The sequence below is a fragment of the Ursus maritimus genome, unplaced genomic scaffold, assembly GCF_017311325.1.
Source record: "Ursus maritimus isolate PB19 unplaced genomic scaffold, ASM1731132v1 scaffold_13, whole genome shotgun sequence".
NCBI lineage: Eukaryota > Metazoa > Chordata > Mammalia > Carnivora > Ursidae > Ursus > Ursus maritimus.
The window spans coordinates 49416145-49432860 of NW_024423675.1; the positions used below are offsets into that span (position 1 = coordinate 49416145).

Here is a 16716-nt window from a genome sequence, read left to right on the forward strand (position 1 = left end):
AAATACATGTATTTTTTTTCCTTCACGACTGTTTATCTCAGAAGTTAACAGTTGGGAAGAACCCTTAAGGATATGTGAGGGGAGGGGTGCCTGGCTGGCGCAGTTGGTAGAGCATGTGACTCGATCTCGGATCATGAACTGAAGCCCCACCTGGGATATAGAGATTACTTTGAAAAAAAGTAAACACTATCTAAGGGAACATGCCTGAGGAAACTCAGGCCACAGCAGGGGAAGTCTGATGGTTATTTCTTTCCTATGAAGGGCTAAGAGTTGCCTTTTCATAACCATCTGTATTATCTTCTCCAACATGAAATAAACATGTTTTTAAATAAAAGACATTCAGATATTTGAAGATGATTTTGACAATCCCTTACCTAGAGCCATTATTTTGAGACTGTTGCTGTTTTCCAATATAGGCACATAGAGCTATAAATTTCCCTCTAAACCCTGCTATAGTTACATCCTAGTTATTTGGAAATATGTTTTTATTTTCAGTCAGTTGACAATACTTACCATTTCCCTTTTTTTTGGTCACATGGGTTATTTGGTAAAATTTACCAGCACAACCATTTGGGCCTGGTGGTTTTTCTTTTCTGGAAAGTTGTTTTGTTTTTTGTTTTTACTATTAACTGGATTTAATAGATAAAGGGCAATTCAGGTAATCTACTTCTCCTTGAGATAGTTTTGGTAGTTTGTGTGTATCTTTCTAGACACGGTTCCATTTTATCTGTTATCAAATTTGTGAGCAGAGAATACAGTATTCCCTTACTCGCCCTGTAATATCCATGAGTATCAGTCGCTCTGAGCCCTCTTTCATTCCTGACATTGCTAATTTAGGCCTTCTTTTTCCTTTGGTTAAACTGGCTACAATTTTTATTTTTTTTATCTTGTTCAAAGAACCATCTTTTTGTTTTGATTTTCTCATTTTTTCTATTTTTGATTTTGTTAACTTCCCTTTTATTTATTTTCTTCTACTTGCTTTAGGTCTAATTTGCTCTTTTTTCCCTAGTTTCATAAGGTGGAAATTTAGGTTATTGATTTTAGATATTCTACTATGTGCATTTAATGCTATAAATTTCCCCCTAAGCACTGTGTTAGCTGCCTCTCCCCACCCACTTTTTTAATAAGCTGTATTTTCATTCTCCTTTAAATATTTTTACATTTTTCATGAGACTTTTTTGACCCATGGATTATTTACAAGTGTGTTAATTTTTGTCTACTGGAGAATTTTCCAGCTTTCTGTTATTAATTTCTAGCTTAACTGTTGGAGAATGTATTTTGTATGATTTCTATTGTTTTAAATTTAAGGTATTCTGTATGGCCTAGAATGTGCTTCTGGGTTGTTTGGAAGTGTGTTAGGTTACAAAATATTTTTCTAGATACCTTTCTATATTAATTTAATTCCTTTATGGTCAGGGAACATTTTTTATATGATTAAAAATTTTTAAACTAATTTATTCATTTTCTTACCCAGAATATGGTCCATCTTGATAAATGTTCTGGGTGCACTAGAATGTGTTGGGTAGAGTTCTACAGACGCCAGTTAGGTCAAGCTGGTGGATAGTGCTCTTCTCGCTCCTCGCTAATCTTCTATCTAGTTGAGCCATCATCTATTGAAAAGGGTGTTGAAATCCGACTATAACTGTGGATTTGTCTATTTCTCCTGACGTACACTGAAACTTTATTATTACATGCATAAGCATTTCAGATTATATCCTGATGAGTTTACCACTTTATCATTATGAAAGAACCATCTTTACACCTGGCAATATTTTTTGCTCTAATTTCTACTTAGAAGTTAGCTACTCCAAGCTTAAAAAAACATTAGTACTAAAATACATATTGCTTTCCATCCCTTACCTTGTAATCTAATTGTGTCTTTAGATATATGAAGTGCATTCTTTGTAGTAGCCTATAGCTAACTCATTTTCTTCTTAAAAAAAAAAAAACTAAGCTGACATGCATTGCCTTTTAACTAGAGTGCTTATACCATTTATACTTAATATGATTATTGATATTGTTAGGTTGAAATGTACATCTTGCTACCCATTTGTTCTCCATTTCCCTTTTCCTTTTTTTTTTCTGCCTTCTTTTGGACTATTTTTCTTGATTTAATTTTATCTCCTTTGGCTTATAACTCTTTCTTTTGAGGTCTAAGTGGTTCATTTAGGGTTTTTCATTATATTCTTAACACATGTACCTTCAAGGGATAGTACACCTCTTCACATATAGTATAAAAACTTTAGGGGCACCTGGGTGGCTTAGTCAGTTAAGCATATGCCTTCAGCTCAGGTCATAATCCCAGGGTCCTGGGATTGAGCCCTGCATCAGGCTCCTTGCTCAGTGGGGAGTCTGTTTCTCCCTCTCCCTCTGCCCCCCACCCCCGCTCATGCTCTCGCTCATGCTCTAAAATAAACAAAATCTTTAAAAAAAACAAAAAACAAAAACACTATATTACATTTCAATTTTTCCCATCCTGACCTTTGTGCAACTGTTGTCATATTTTACATGTTATAAACCCCAACTACATTGTTACTATTTTTGGTTAAAACAATCACCTTTTAAAAAAAAAAGATTTAAATTAAAAAAAAAAACCATACGTTTACTCAGGAGGTTATTATTTCTGGTGTTCTTTACTTTGATCTAGTATTACTTTCCTTCTTCCTAATGGCTTCCTTTAACATTTCTTATAATGTGGGTGAAATGGTGGTGAATTCTTTCAGCTTTTGTATGTCTAAAAAAGTATTTTACTATCTTTTTTGAAAGATATCTTTATTAGCTATAGATTTCCAGTTTGACAGTTTTTTCTTTCATTACTTTAAAGAAGTTGCTCCACTCTCTTCTGGATTGCATTGCTTTGGTGAAAAGTCTACTGTCATTCTTTTTTCCTCTAAATTTATAATGTCCTCGTTCTCTGCTTTAAAATCTTTATTACTGGTTTTAAACTATTTGATTGTGATGTACATTGGTGTAATTTTCTTCATTTCTTTGGTACTTGCTGGTATTCATCAAACTTCTAAGATATGTGGACTTATTGTTTCCAACAAATTTAGCAAACTTTCAGCCATTATTTCTTTAAATATTCATTCTGTTACCTTCCACCTTTGGAGACTCCAATTATACATATATTTGGCTGTTTACAGTTGTCCCATAGCTCACTGATGGGCTGTTTCAGTTTTTCACTGTACGTGTGTGTTTTATTTTGTATAATTTCTATTGCTATAGCATCAAGTTCTCAAAGTCTTTCTGCAATGTCTAGTCTGCTGTTATTCCTATCCAGTGTATATTCCATTTCAGATGTTTATATTGCCTCTAAAAGTTCAACTTGGATTTTTTTTTATAGCTTTCGTGTCTCTCCTTAAACTGCTGCTTTCCTCTACAATCTTGAGCATATGTATGATAAAATAACTGTTTTAATATCTTTGTTTAGTAAAGATGTTTACTAAATCTTTTAAAAATCTGTATTAAATTTATCTTTATAAATCTATCATCTCTGAGCCTATTTGTATTGAGTGATTTCTTCTCTTCACTATTGAATTTTCCTATTCCTTGGGAGATCTGGTAAATTTGATTGAATGCTAGATAGTGCATACTTTACCTTGTTAGGTGCTGGATATTTTCTAGTTCTTTAAATATCCTTGAGCTTTGTTCTGGGATGAAGTTAAACTACTAGAAACAATTTGACCTTTAAACCAAGAGCCTGCAAATTGTGGCCCACAGGCCAAATCAGGCCCACGCCTATTTCTGTAAATGAAGTTTTACTAGAATTTGGCCATCCTCATTCATTTACATACTGTCTATGGCTGCTTTAACATTACACTGGCAGAGCTGAGCAGCTGCAACAGAGATCATATGGCCTGTAAAGCCTAAAATATTTTCTATCTTACTCTTTACAAAATAAAAAATTATGATCATTCTTTAATGGGTTACTCTTAGGTTTTTTGGGTTTTCTTTTTATTTTAGAAAGGATCAGAGCAACCTAATTTTTCCTCACTAGGGCTAATTTTTCCTCACTACTGAGGCAATACTTTTCCAAGTACTCCATTTTATGCCACTTATATTACAGTTTTTCTACTCTGGTGGGACACAGTCCTCCCTGACCTGTGATCTACATTTTCCTTCCCAGTGGTTCTTTTCCCAGCCTTGGGTAGTTCTCTTATATGCGTGCACTAATCAGCACTCAGCTGAAGACTCCAGGGGAATGCTCTGATGACCTCCAAAGTGTTCCCTTTGTGTAACTCTCTCTTCTCTAGTACACTGTCCTACAAATTCTAGCTGCACCTGCTTCCTTGAATTCCCAATTCTATTACCTCAATTCAGGGTGGCCACTGAGTTGTGCTTGGGTTCCCCTTCTTACTCTGTGGCCTTGGGCACATCATTTGTTTCCTTTCTCTCAGGGTTCACAGTCTTATGCTGTTCATTGCCCGATGTCTGAAAATCTGTTTTATATATTTTACCGGCTTTTTCTGGTTTCATTTTGTTCTTTGGTTGTTTCAGGTGGGAGAATGGACCCAGTTCCTATTACTACACCATGGCTAGAAGTCATGGAAGTCCCCCAGTTCGAATTCCTAACATTTGCATTAGTGCATTATATTTACAAGTACTGAAAAGTCTACATTATCTCATTTCATATCTCTACATCATTAAGATGTAGAGATTACCTGAAAGTTCAAAAAATGCAAAAAGTGGGGGCGCCTGGGTGGCACAGCGGTTAAGCGTCTGCCTTCAGCTCAGGGTGTGATCCCGGCGTTATGGGATCGAGCCCCACATCAGGCTCTTCCGCTATGAGCCTGCTTCTTCCTCTCCCACTCCCCCTGCTTGTGTTCCCTCTCTCGCTGGCTGTCTCTATCTGTTGAATAAATAAATAAAATCTTAAAAAAAAAATGCAAAAAGTGACTTGTCTGGGGTCACATTACAGAGCAGCCCTTGTCTCTTAGTCAATTTCTCTTTCCATAAAAATATATAATTTTTCAAAATCTGGGATAGGTAAGATAAATAATAAGAGATGGCTTTCTCTATAAAGTACATTATAAAATAATTTTTTACTAGTATCTCAAATTATAATACTGAGCAATATAGAATTAAAAGGTTGTTACTGAATATTGCTAATGACTAGGTCTATCACCTCAGTTAATCCTTATGATCCTCACAGCTATTATTATTTCAGTCTTATAAAAGACAACCTATGGCTAAGAAACGTTCATTAACTTGCTCACTGTCACATGCTTATTGGCCACACTCATTCAAAAACTTGTGCTCTCCACCATGCTGCCTGCTTAATTTATAGCTCTTAAAAAGAGAGCTTTTGGAACTAAATTATGATAGAATACTCCAAGTCCTCATTAACAAAATGGCATTAGGAGCCATTTACTAAAAGTATCAAGATCTATTCATTTTTTTACCAAAGAACTTCTAATCAAACAAGCACTGAAAAAGAAAATGAAAATTCTTAGAAGAAATTTCAAATGTAGTTTTTCTCCCAGTGATACTTCAAAATACATAGATGATTGAGATTTTAGCTGCTTTTTAATCATGTTTAATCTAACTAAAGTTCTTAAATCAAGCATTCAGACTTCCTTATTGAATTATCTGGGAAAGCCTACAACTGACAAAACTCAGCTGAGCCTGAACTCTAGTACTAGAATTTTCTTACCTCTAAGTATTGGAAACATATTCTTAAGAACTTATTATTTATTTTCTGGTAACAAAGTTATACATACTAACGGTAAGAAATTCTGAAAATACACATTTCTTATTTGAGTTATTCTTAGTATGTTAGTTTCTTGCTAGCCATAAGAAATGAACCTATTATCTTAAGCTTCCAATTATTGCCACTAAACATATATTTATCATTTCTCTAACTACTTATGGAATTGCATTAATTAAAAGAGTTTTATAACTGATTTTCAGAACTGTATAGATCTATCCATCATATTGCCTGTAAGATTTTAGTGTGGGGTGTCTGGATGGCTCAGTCAGTTAAGTGTCTGCCTTTGGCTCAGGTCATAATCTCAGGGTCCTGGGATGAGCCCCACGTCAGGCTCCCTGCTCAGCAGGGAGTTTGCTTCTCCCTTTCCCTCTGCCTCTCCCTCTGCTCATGCTCGCTCTTTCTCTCTCAAATAAATAAAATCTTTTTAAAAAAAGATTTTTAGGGGCGCCTGGGTGGCACAGCAGTTAAGTTCCTGCCTTCGGCTCAGGGCGTGATTCCAGCGTTGTGGGATCGAGCCCCACATCAGGCTCCTCTGCTATGAGCCTGCTTCTTCCTTTCCCACTCCCCCTGCTTGTGTTCCCTCTCTCGCTGGCTGTCTCTATCTCTGTCAAATAAATAAATAAAATCTTTAATAAAAAAAAAAAGATTTTTAGGGGGCGCCTGGGTGGTGCAGTCGTTAAGCGTCTGCCTTCGGCTCAGGGCATGATCCCAGCGTTCTGGGATCGAGCCCCACATCAGGCTCCTTTTTGCTGGGAGCCTGCTTCTTCCCCTCCCACTCCCCCTGCTTGTGTTCCCTCTCTCGCTGTCTCTGTCAAATAAATAAAAAAAAAAATCTTTAAAAAAAAAAAAAAGATTTTAGTGTTATCTCATTCTCTAATAACTATGCTTGTTACTTTTCTGTCTCACTGCCAGGCTAGAACTTATACTATCATGCCAGCAGACATCATGTCACTACTCCTGATTTTGATGGAAATGTTTGTGGGCTTTACTATTAATAAATGTGCGAATGGTTCAAAACAAATGTTCTGTATCCATAATAAGTACTACTCCTAAAAGATGACCAGAAATGGGTGTTAAATGTTATTAAATGTCCCATAGGACTCTTAGTTCACACTTTTAAAAAATTATCATACAGTGTATTTATGCATAAGATTCTCAAATATTTTATCATTTTTGTACTCTTAGGGTAAGTCCTATTTGGTCATAGTAGATAGTTCTTTATAAAACCTTACTTGGAGATTTTTACATTTATTCTCATAACTGACAATCTTTTTAAAATTTTTGTATTGGCCATTATGTTTTAATGAGGGTTATGTAAGTCTCTTGAATATATCTACTTTATATTTCTGAGCTGTGGAAGTCATGTAACATGTAAGTAACTATTACATGAACATTAGGAAGAATTCGTCAATCTGACAGGCAAACTAGGTCAAAATAACCTTTAGTGTCTTACACACTGAATGTTTTAAAGTTTATTTACATAGAACTTTATACAGTATTCACTTAAAATTTTCTTATTCTCTCCTGTATCTGCTCTAATATTCTTTTTGCATTTTTTGGTCACCTAGTTTATGGGCAACTTTTGTAAGTGTTCCAAAGGCATTATAGTGTATGGCTATATCTATCTTTTGTCTAATGGTCTTTTAACAGTTAAAAGGACCCATGACAAGATAGGAATTACTTCCTTATTACCACCTCCAGTCAGAAAAATTGAAATCCCATGGAAAACGCCAGTTGGCCCGGCTTGGATCACATGCCCATCCCAGGACTAGAATACCAGAAGGACAAGATACAAAGACTGCCCCAACATGAGTCACTTATCCATCTTTGTGGTCAGGAGGCAACAAGAGAAAGGCATGTTAGCCACAGTCAGTAACTGCTACACAACCCCTTTCCCCTATTCCACTTTCCTCTTTCTGAATGAAACACACAAAGTTCCCTTCCTTATGGAGTTCATCTTCAAAGGAAGGTAAGACAAACAAAATGTATATCAGATGGTGATTCAAAACTAAAGTACTGAAGAGATAGGGAGTGCTAAGAGGGTAAGGCAAGGAGAAATAGTGGCAATTCAAAACAGCCTTGTCAGGTAAGGCCTACGTGCGATGACAATTTAGCAAAGATCTGAAGGAGGTAAGAAGCCAGCCTTATGGCTTTTTGTGGCAACAATAACTGCAAAAGACTTGGAACAAGAATATTGGCTTGGCTAAAGCAGTGAGTGAGGGGGACCGTAAAAGGTTAGGTCAGAAGTAATGGCGGCCCATATTAAGTTGATAAACCTCTATAAAAGGGCTTGCACTGGCTCGAGTCATTAGACAAGAAAAGTAACATGATCAGAATTAATAGTTTTAAATAATTTATCTGGCTGCTGAAGAATAGATTATAGGGGAGAAAGTATAAAAGTAGGGAGACCAGTAAGAAGTCTATTTTAATAAAAAGGTGATGAAGGTTTGGACCAGTATGATGGTGGAAGAGGTAGTGAAAAGCCGTCCTCTTCTGAATTTATCTAAGATAGAGCTGACAGTATTTTCTGACAACTAGATATGTAGCAGGTGAGAAAAAGAAGAAATGATAATGGTGCCAAAGAGTTCAGCCTGGGAAAATGGAGGAATAGAGTTACCATTTACAGAGATTAAGAAGACTAAGGAAGAAGAAAGTTTGGTTGAGAGTGGAGAGCAACCTGACTGTGGACATGTTCGGTTTGATATGCCTATCAGATGTGCAGCACTTGGATATTTAAATACAGAGTTCAGGAGAGAGATTCATAGTGGAGATATCAATTTAGTAGTTACCAGCATATATGTGTATTAAAGCCATGAAACGGAACCAGCTTAGCTAGGGAGTGAATGTAGGCAGAGAAACAGTGCTGGAGCTGCCCTGGGTCACCCAGTGTTTGGAAGTCAGGGCAATGAAGAGGTATTTGCACAAAAGAAAAGACTGATATAAGTGGTCATGGTAACTAGAAGGCAGCTGGGAAAGTGTGGAGACTCAGAACACTAAGGAGGAGTGTGACTGACTGGGTCAATTCTACTGACAGGTCCGGTAAGATGAGGCCTGAGAACTGTCAGATTTGCAATATGGAGGTCATTGGTGACACTCAAGACAGTTTGGGTACAATGGTGAGAATCAAGCCTGACTGAAATGGGATCAAGATAGATTGGACAGAAAGACAGAAAAATTTTGTAAAAGGAAATGGAAATGAGATGAATTGGTAAATAGCAGGAATAGGAGTTAAATAATTAAGTAAAGGAAGGGGGAAATCCCTAATCCAGGGAAGAGAAAGAACAACTGCTATAGCAATACCCTTGAGTAGGGGAAAGGAAATAGAATCTAAGAACATAAGTACAAGAGTAAGCTTTAGGATTCGATTTGGGCAGTTCACCCAGGGAGGAAGAAGAGAAGGCAGAATGTAAGGTACAGGTGCAGGTGGTTGGGTAGGTGTTATGATGGGTGCTTGTGGATGTTCTCTTTTGGGTATTTCTATTTTATCAGTGAAAAAGAAAAGAGGGTCATCAGGTGAAAGGCAGAATAGAAGAGGAACTGGAAGTTTATAGAGAAATAGGTTTAAAACGTTTTCCTAGGAATTAATTGTCCAAATTGCCAGAACATACTAGGGGCCCCCTGAGATTAGTTACCAAAATAGTTAAAGTAAGACTAGTGAGCCTGGCTAGGTAGTTTTCTCCAGCTGTGTTCGGCTGGCCAGCTACAGGCATGGAAGAGACAGACTATGTCTTTGGGATTTAGAGCTAAGGACAACAAAACAAGAAGGAGGGATAAGAGAGAGGGATAAATGGGTGATTTTAATGATAGGGTAGAAGCTATTTACATCGAGTAGGGAAATGTCCAGGTGGAGTTAAAAATTTGTTGGTGGGAGTGGGCACTGTTGGAGAATGGGATGCTTAAAGTCAAGATCATGGAGGGAAATGGTTATTGCTAATGACTAAGTCCACAATGTGACCATGGGAAGACATGGCTGAAGTAGTTTGGGAAACAAGATCATTGAAAGAGAGGAAGCTAAGGAAGTGAGAAATCAGGGTATTGGAAGGACCCCAAGGTGGCCATAAAATCACCAAGATTAGGACCATTAGTCTTGGGGAGGATGACAGTGAGCCAGGAGCTAAATCTTCAAGAAATGAAGTGGGAATTAGTGATGTGGGAATTAGTAGGTGACTACAACAAGGAAGAACATGTTTTTACTTTCAAGATAAAAAACTGTTTTATAACTATAACAATTATTAATGCTTAATTGCATGTCAACTGTTTTAAGATACTTCACAGTCTTTTTATGTTATACGTCTACCATTCTAACTCAAATGTCCTTATTTTCTTTCACCATCATTGTGAAAAATGTACAAGAGATTCTGTCATTTTCACCAATTTCCTAAATTTTAAAGCACTATTTCCCCCAAAATGTTTCATGGAGCACCAGTCTTATGGCATATTTGATGACACTGGGGTTATACTGGGAAATACGTCTGAGAAACACCATAGACCACAGGCTCTCTTAGATAATCAGTTGTTGGACATAAGTCTAATTTTAACTCCGTTTTTTCCCCCCAATTTACATGACCATAGGTCCCTTTCCCATTTAACATCAGTTAACATCCAAAGGAATGAGTATTCCAAGACATATACTTTGGGGAAGACTGTATTAGAGGTGTCTTCCTAGTGGCTTCAAAACGGGTGACACAAAACCAAATGATTTGATTCAAACTGATTTAGACACTGTCAGAGAATGCCAATTCCCCAAGTGTTACTTCGTAACGATATTATCCTCCATTGCTAACACGATGAAAAACAAAGCCATCTTCAGACAATATTTCTCAAAGATGTCCTTAAAATTAGCTTAGCATATTTCAGTTCTTCATCAAAATGACAACATGCCTAAATCAAAACCAGTGACTGCACATTATGGTTCACAACCTTCTTTTTTCCATACTGGCAACACAGTCTCTTTTCTAAGAAACTGGCCGAGGAAAACCCACTTAATAACCTAATACATTTTCAGTGCCATAGAGAATAATTTATTTTCTCAGGTTAAAAATGTTTATCCAAATTTTCCTACTTCAAATGTCTGCATTTCATGGAATTAAAAAAAAAACCTACCTATTATTAAGACAGGAGTCCTAATTTTTTTTTCAATATACAACAAAGAAAAAGTTGCAAAATAGCAAGATAGCTACTTCAAATGATAAAATGGGAATAAAGTTAAATTCTCCCGGTCTGGAATCCTACCCTCATTTCATCTAATTGACAGATTTTCACATGTAAATGAAGCATAAGTCATTTTATCTCACTAGTCAAACCACTTACAGCAGTGGCTTTCTCCCAGGGTGTTGCGACCCTCTTATCAGCCACAAGGCTGTTCTGTGTGAAGACCGTGATATCCAACAGGATGGGTGTGTATACAACCTCAGCTCCACAGACGGCACTTTACTCCTGCTAATCATAACCCAGGTAGGAAGTCGCTCCAAAGAAACAGATGGCACTAGCCTAAGACATGTAACTCCAACCTCCTCAAAATAACTATCACCTAATGATATCAGAAAAAGTGAAACAGACTTTAAAATAATGTAAGAACCAAATAATAGAATTTTGCTCCAATTTTTGCTCCAGGTTCTCTAGAAAAGTACTCTTACATAATTAGAAAATATAAAATGTTGGGGGTGGAGAATAAAAAAATTAAAATGTCAACTTACAAAGCCAATGAGGACTTATCAACGAGGCAGAAACAACCTAAAAACAAAAATGAAAACAAAACCATTTAATAGTTTTATATAATAGTTGCACATGCATTTTTTTAAGTTTACTGCAATAACTATAGATTCATACATGATGTTGAGAGATCTTGAGTACCCTTTACTGTTTCCCCCAGTGATAACTTTTCACAAAACTAAAGAATATCACAATAAATGTATTTATATTACTATAAGCCACTGGTCCTTTGAGATTTCCCAGTTTCATTATGCTTGTTTGTGTCTGTATTTAGTTCTACAGAACTTTATTACCTGTAGGCTCACGTATCTACCACCAGAGTCAAGATAGCAAACAGTTCTATCACAAGGATCCCTCAATGTTGCCTTTTTATAAGCACCCCCACGTACCTCCCCACAACCCTCTTCTGTTCCTAACCTCTTATACATCTATTTTTACATAAACAGCAACTTCCATTTGTGAGCAATAAGTATTTTACTCATTGGGCATAAATGACCACTACCTAGTATATGTCAAATCATGAATAAAGAATTCCATTTTTCTGTTTTAAAGAATATGTTTTAGTTAAAGGAAAAAAGTCTCTGGAGAGAATTTTTTTTCCTCATTGTTATCACAAGCTATTCACTTCCGAAGTCAAAAGGTAAGCTAAGAGCATTGTCTGAACTCAGATTCCGTATTTTCAACATACATTTTTAAAAGACTTCATTCTTTTAGAGCAGTTTTAGGTTTATGGCAACATTGAGGGGAAGATCAGTTTCAGATTCCATTTGTTCAACTACTGGTATATAGGAAAGCAACCGACTGTCATAATTAGCCTTATATCCTGGAACCTTGCTATTAATTACTAAGTAGTTCCAGGTTTTTTGTCTGTCAGTTCTTTTGGATTTTCTACACAGATGATCGTATCATGTGCACAAAGACAGTTTTATTTCTTCCTTCCTGAACTGTATACCTTTTATTTCCCTGTCTTACTGCATTAGCTAGGAATTCTAGTACGTTGTTGAAAAGGAATGAGAGACCATCTTGCCTTGTTTCTGATCTTAATGGAAAAGCCTTTACTTTCTCACCATAAACTATAATGTTAGCTGTAGGCTTTTGTAGATATTCGTTATCAAGTTGAGAAAGTTCCCCTCTGTTTCTAGTTTACTGAAAGTTTCTTTTTAAATCATGAATGGGTGTTGGATCATATCAAATGCTTTTTCTGCATCTATTGATGCAATCATCTGATTTTTTTTCTTTTTTTTTAAGATTTTATTTATTTATTTAACAGAGAGACAGCCAGCAAGAGAGGGAACACAAGCAGGGGGAGTGGGAGAGGAAGAAGCAGAATCCCAGCGGAGGAACCTGATGTGGGGCTTGATCCTAGGACTCTGGGATCACACCGAGTCGAAGGCAGATGCTTAACGACTGAGCCACCCAGGCGCCCCCATCTGATTTTTCCTCTTTAGCCTATTGATGTGATAGATTTCACTGCTTTTTTTTGAAAGTTGAACCAACTTTGCATACTTGTGATAATCCCCTTTTGGTCATGGTGTAGAATTCTTTCTATAGACTGTTGGATTTTATTTGCTAATATTTTGTGAGGAATTTTGAATCTGTGCTCATGAGACACTGATTTGTAGTTTTGTGGGGTTTTTTTAATGTCCTTGTCTGGTTTTGATATTAGGGTAATGCTGGCCTCATCGAATAAGTTAGGAAGTATTCCCTCTGCTTCTATCCTCTGAAAGTGATTATAAAGAACTGGCATAATTTCTTCCTTAAATGTTTGGCAGAATTCACCAGTAAACCCACCTGGACATGGTGCTTTTGGTTTTGAAAGGCAATTAATTATTTGATATCTTCAATAGATATAGGCGTGGGCATTGAGTTATTCATAGTATTCCAATATTATTTAAATGCCCAAGGGATGTGAAATGATATCTCTTTTGTGATATTAATAATTTGCATCCTCCTTTTCTCAGCCTCACTAGAGGCTTATCAATTTTATTGATCTTGCCAAATAACCAGCTTTTGGTTTCATTGCTTTTCTCTGATATCTTATTTTCAATTTCATTGATTTCTGCTTTTTTTTTTTTTAAGATTTTATTCTTAAGTAATCTCTACACCCAACATGGGGCTGGAACCCACACTCCACCAACTAAGCCAGGTAGGCACCCCAATATCTGCTCTAATTCTTATTACATCCTTTCTTCTGCTTACTTTCAGATTTAGGTCTTTTTTCTAGTTTCCTGACGTAGAAATTTAGATTACCGACTTCAGGGCTTTCTTCTTTTCTACTATTTGCATTCAATGCTCTACATTTTCCTCTTAAGCATCGCTTTCTCTGCATCTGACATTTTGAAAAGTCATGTTTTCATTTTGTTCAAAAGAGTTTAAAATTTCTCTTGGGGCGCCTGGGTGGCACAGTCGTTAAGCGTCTGCCCTCGGCTCAGGGCGTGATCCCGGCATTCTGGGATCGAGCCCCACATCAGGCTCCTCCGCTATGAGCCTGCTTCTTCCTCTCCCACTCCCCCTGCTTGTGTTCCCTCTCTCGCTGGCTGTCTCTGTCAAATAAATAAATAAAACTTAAAAAAAAATAAAATAAAATTTCTCTTGATATACTTTTTTGACCTTTTATAAAGTGTGTTTAACCTCTGTATTTTGAAATTTCTTACTTATCTTTGTATTATTGATCTCCAAGTTAAATTTTACTGTGGCCTGACAGCAAACAACATATGATCTGTATTATTTTCAATTTGTTGTGTTTTGAGGCCCAGAACATGGTCTATCTTGGTGAATGTTCCATGTGAGCTTGGGAAGAATATATATTCTACTGTTGTTGGATAAAGTCATCTGAAGATGTCAATTACATCTAGTTGATTGATAGGATATTATGTTCAACTATGTCTTTATTGGTTTTCTACCTACAGGGTCTATCCATTTTTGATAGAGTATATAGTATCTTCCTAACTAGAAACCTCTAAGCTCTAAGAGCTTACCCTGGCATAATCTAGGTATTATAAATATATTATCTCATTTAATCTTCATATCACCCCTACAAGGGATGCCCCATATTATCCCTTTTTGGCCCACGAGGAAACTCAGACACCAAACATTTTAGTAAGCTGCCGAAGATCACACAATTAGCAAATGACTGATCCTGACACCTCGGTCCAGGCTTTTAGCATCTGGGCTATATGATCCCTCAATGAAACCTAGGATGATGAAATCAAGTTATTTCATGTTACCACTAATTTCTATGACAAACAGTGAAAATTTTCCCAGTAAGTCCTAGTAAATAATAGTAATTACTCCTAAGTGTTAATGTCCCTTTTACTTATGGTTGCTAAACACAATTACCTTGGCAGATACAGTATAAGTACAATACTTGTATGGTTATTCTGTGGTTCGTCATTATAAAACATTTCACAAAACTGACTGAATGTTTTTCATGTTTGTTTGCATGTTACCACAGGTATAACATTCATGTTCACTGTTTTCTTAAATTGTTAAATTCTTAACTGATAGAGACTACAGCTGCACAACTAGGTTTGTAAATAGGTACACAGGAACATGCAAGAAATGCCCTTCATGAGCATAATCATGAGCACAAATACAATGGCAGGCAGGCTCTACTTCACCAGAGTTTCTGATTTCCAGGAACCTAGACTCTGACATGGGAAAGGAATGAAGACCTTCACTGGAAGGTAGGACCCAGCATCACAGAATATTGTGAGCACCTTCCTTTAAACACTGTTTACCTGCCAGGAAGATGATATAGCTTATTCACCTAAAGTTTTTAAAATTCTAGGATGTAAAAAACGAAACATGCCATTCTTAGTTCATGTGGTGGAACAAAGCACCATAGACTCGACAGATTAAACAATAAACATTTCTTCCAGTTTTGGAGGCTGGAAGTCCAAGATCATGGTGCCAGCATGGATGGATTCTGGGGAAAATCCTCCTCAGGGTTTTAGACTGCCAACTCCTCACGTGGTGATAAAAGAGCTAGCTAGCTCTTTGGTCTCTTCTCACAAGGGCACTTGTTTCATTTATGAAGGCTCCACCCTCATGAGCAACTTACCTCCCAAAGGCCCTACCTTCAAATACCATCACACTGAGGGTTAAGATTTCAACATATACATTTGGGGGGATATATTCAGTCAGTTGCAATGACCTTATATGGAAATAAAGACAATACAGTCATCTCTGAAAAACCTCTCTCTCTACAAAATCTCACACCGATGGGAAAAAATAGGGATAGACTGACTACTAAAAACCTATGCAATTCTGTAATCAGAGAGCTAGACAAATAATAATGATAGCTTGCAGATAATTTGGACAGCCCAGGTAGGCATCTGTGTGAGTGAAGAATGCCTTAGAGGATATTGAAAAATGCGAATAAAACAGGGGAGTGGAAAAGCTACTGCAGTAGAAATGGAGATGGAGGGTTCAGAGATGGGAGTCTCACAGCCAAGGAGAATGACTTCACTCTAACTCCATCACCTCCAACTCACTTGAATTCTAAAGCCTGCCCACAACTCTGGAACACTTCTCCACTCTTGTTATTTCCCACTTTCTCTATCTTCCAGTTGGTGTCCTCACTCCCAACACCTGTACATATACGTATGTCTCTGAACATCGCCACGTTATATTCCACTAAGGGGGAAAAAAATTTAAAAAGCTATTGGGTACAGCATTTCATCTCTTCAATGCTAACTGTACAAACTTCCTTTCCTAGCACCAGTCAACCCCACCTCTGCATTCAGAGTCTCCTCTACATTATCATGTTCTCCCTTTCTACTAGAGATACTTCTCCCCAACATACAACCATGATCTATTATTTCCCAACTTTTAACAAACAAAACCTTCGTTAACCTTGCACTGCCCTCCAGCTCCCACTGTATTTGCAGACTACCTTTCTCAAACATCTGAAAAAGATTAAAAATGTAGATAATCCCCATTTCCTCACCTCTTCACTTTCCAACCCATTCCCCTGGCTCTTATCTCCACCACTCTATCAAAAGATCCTTATCAAGGTCATCAAAGCAATTCCTATTATCCTCATTTTAAAAATCTGGGCACTGAGGCTCAAGAGAGATTACTAAATTGAGATAGTGAAAACATACCTTCTCTTAGAGATAAGCAAGAGCCTAGGGCTGCCCCAAAGCTCTCTTTTCAGGATATTAACTAAGGACTTCATCTTCCAGGGACCCCTACCTCCTTCTTACCTTAGGTCATCTTCCCTGCATTAAATCTCAGACTTACTCCCCCAAAATATCTCATTGCTTTTCATCATTTTTCATTGTGAAAGA

General features: G+C 37.0%; 1 protein-coding gene across 25 annotated transcripts in view; it reads right to left on the bottom strand.

Moving 5' to 3' along the window:
* Nucleotides 1-16716, bottom strand: part of PLAGL1 (PLAG1 like zinc finger 1) — a 109397-nt gene that overhangs the window by 37165 nt on the left and 55516 nt on the right. For all 25 annotated transcript variants that reach the window (XM_040627914.1, XM_040627915.1, XM_040627916.1 and 22 more), the window contains one exon: nucleotides 11407-11443. The gene's annotated coding sequence lies outside the window, so the exon portion shown is untranslated. The remainder of the gene's footprint in view (nucleotides 1-11406; nucleotides 11444-16716) is intronic.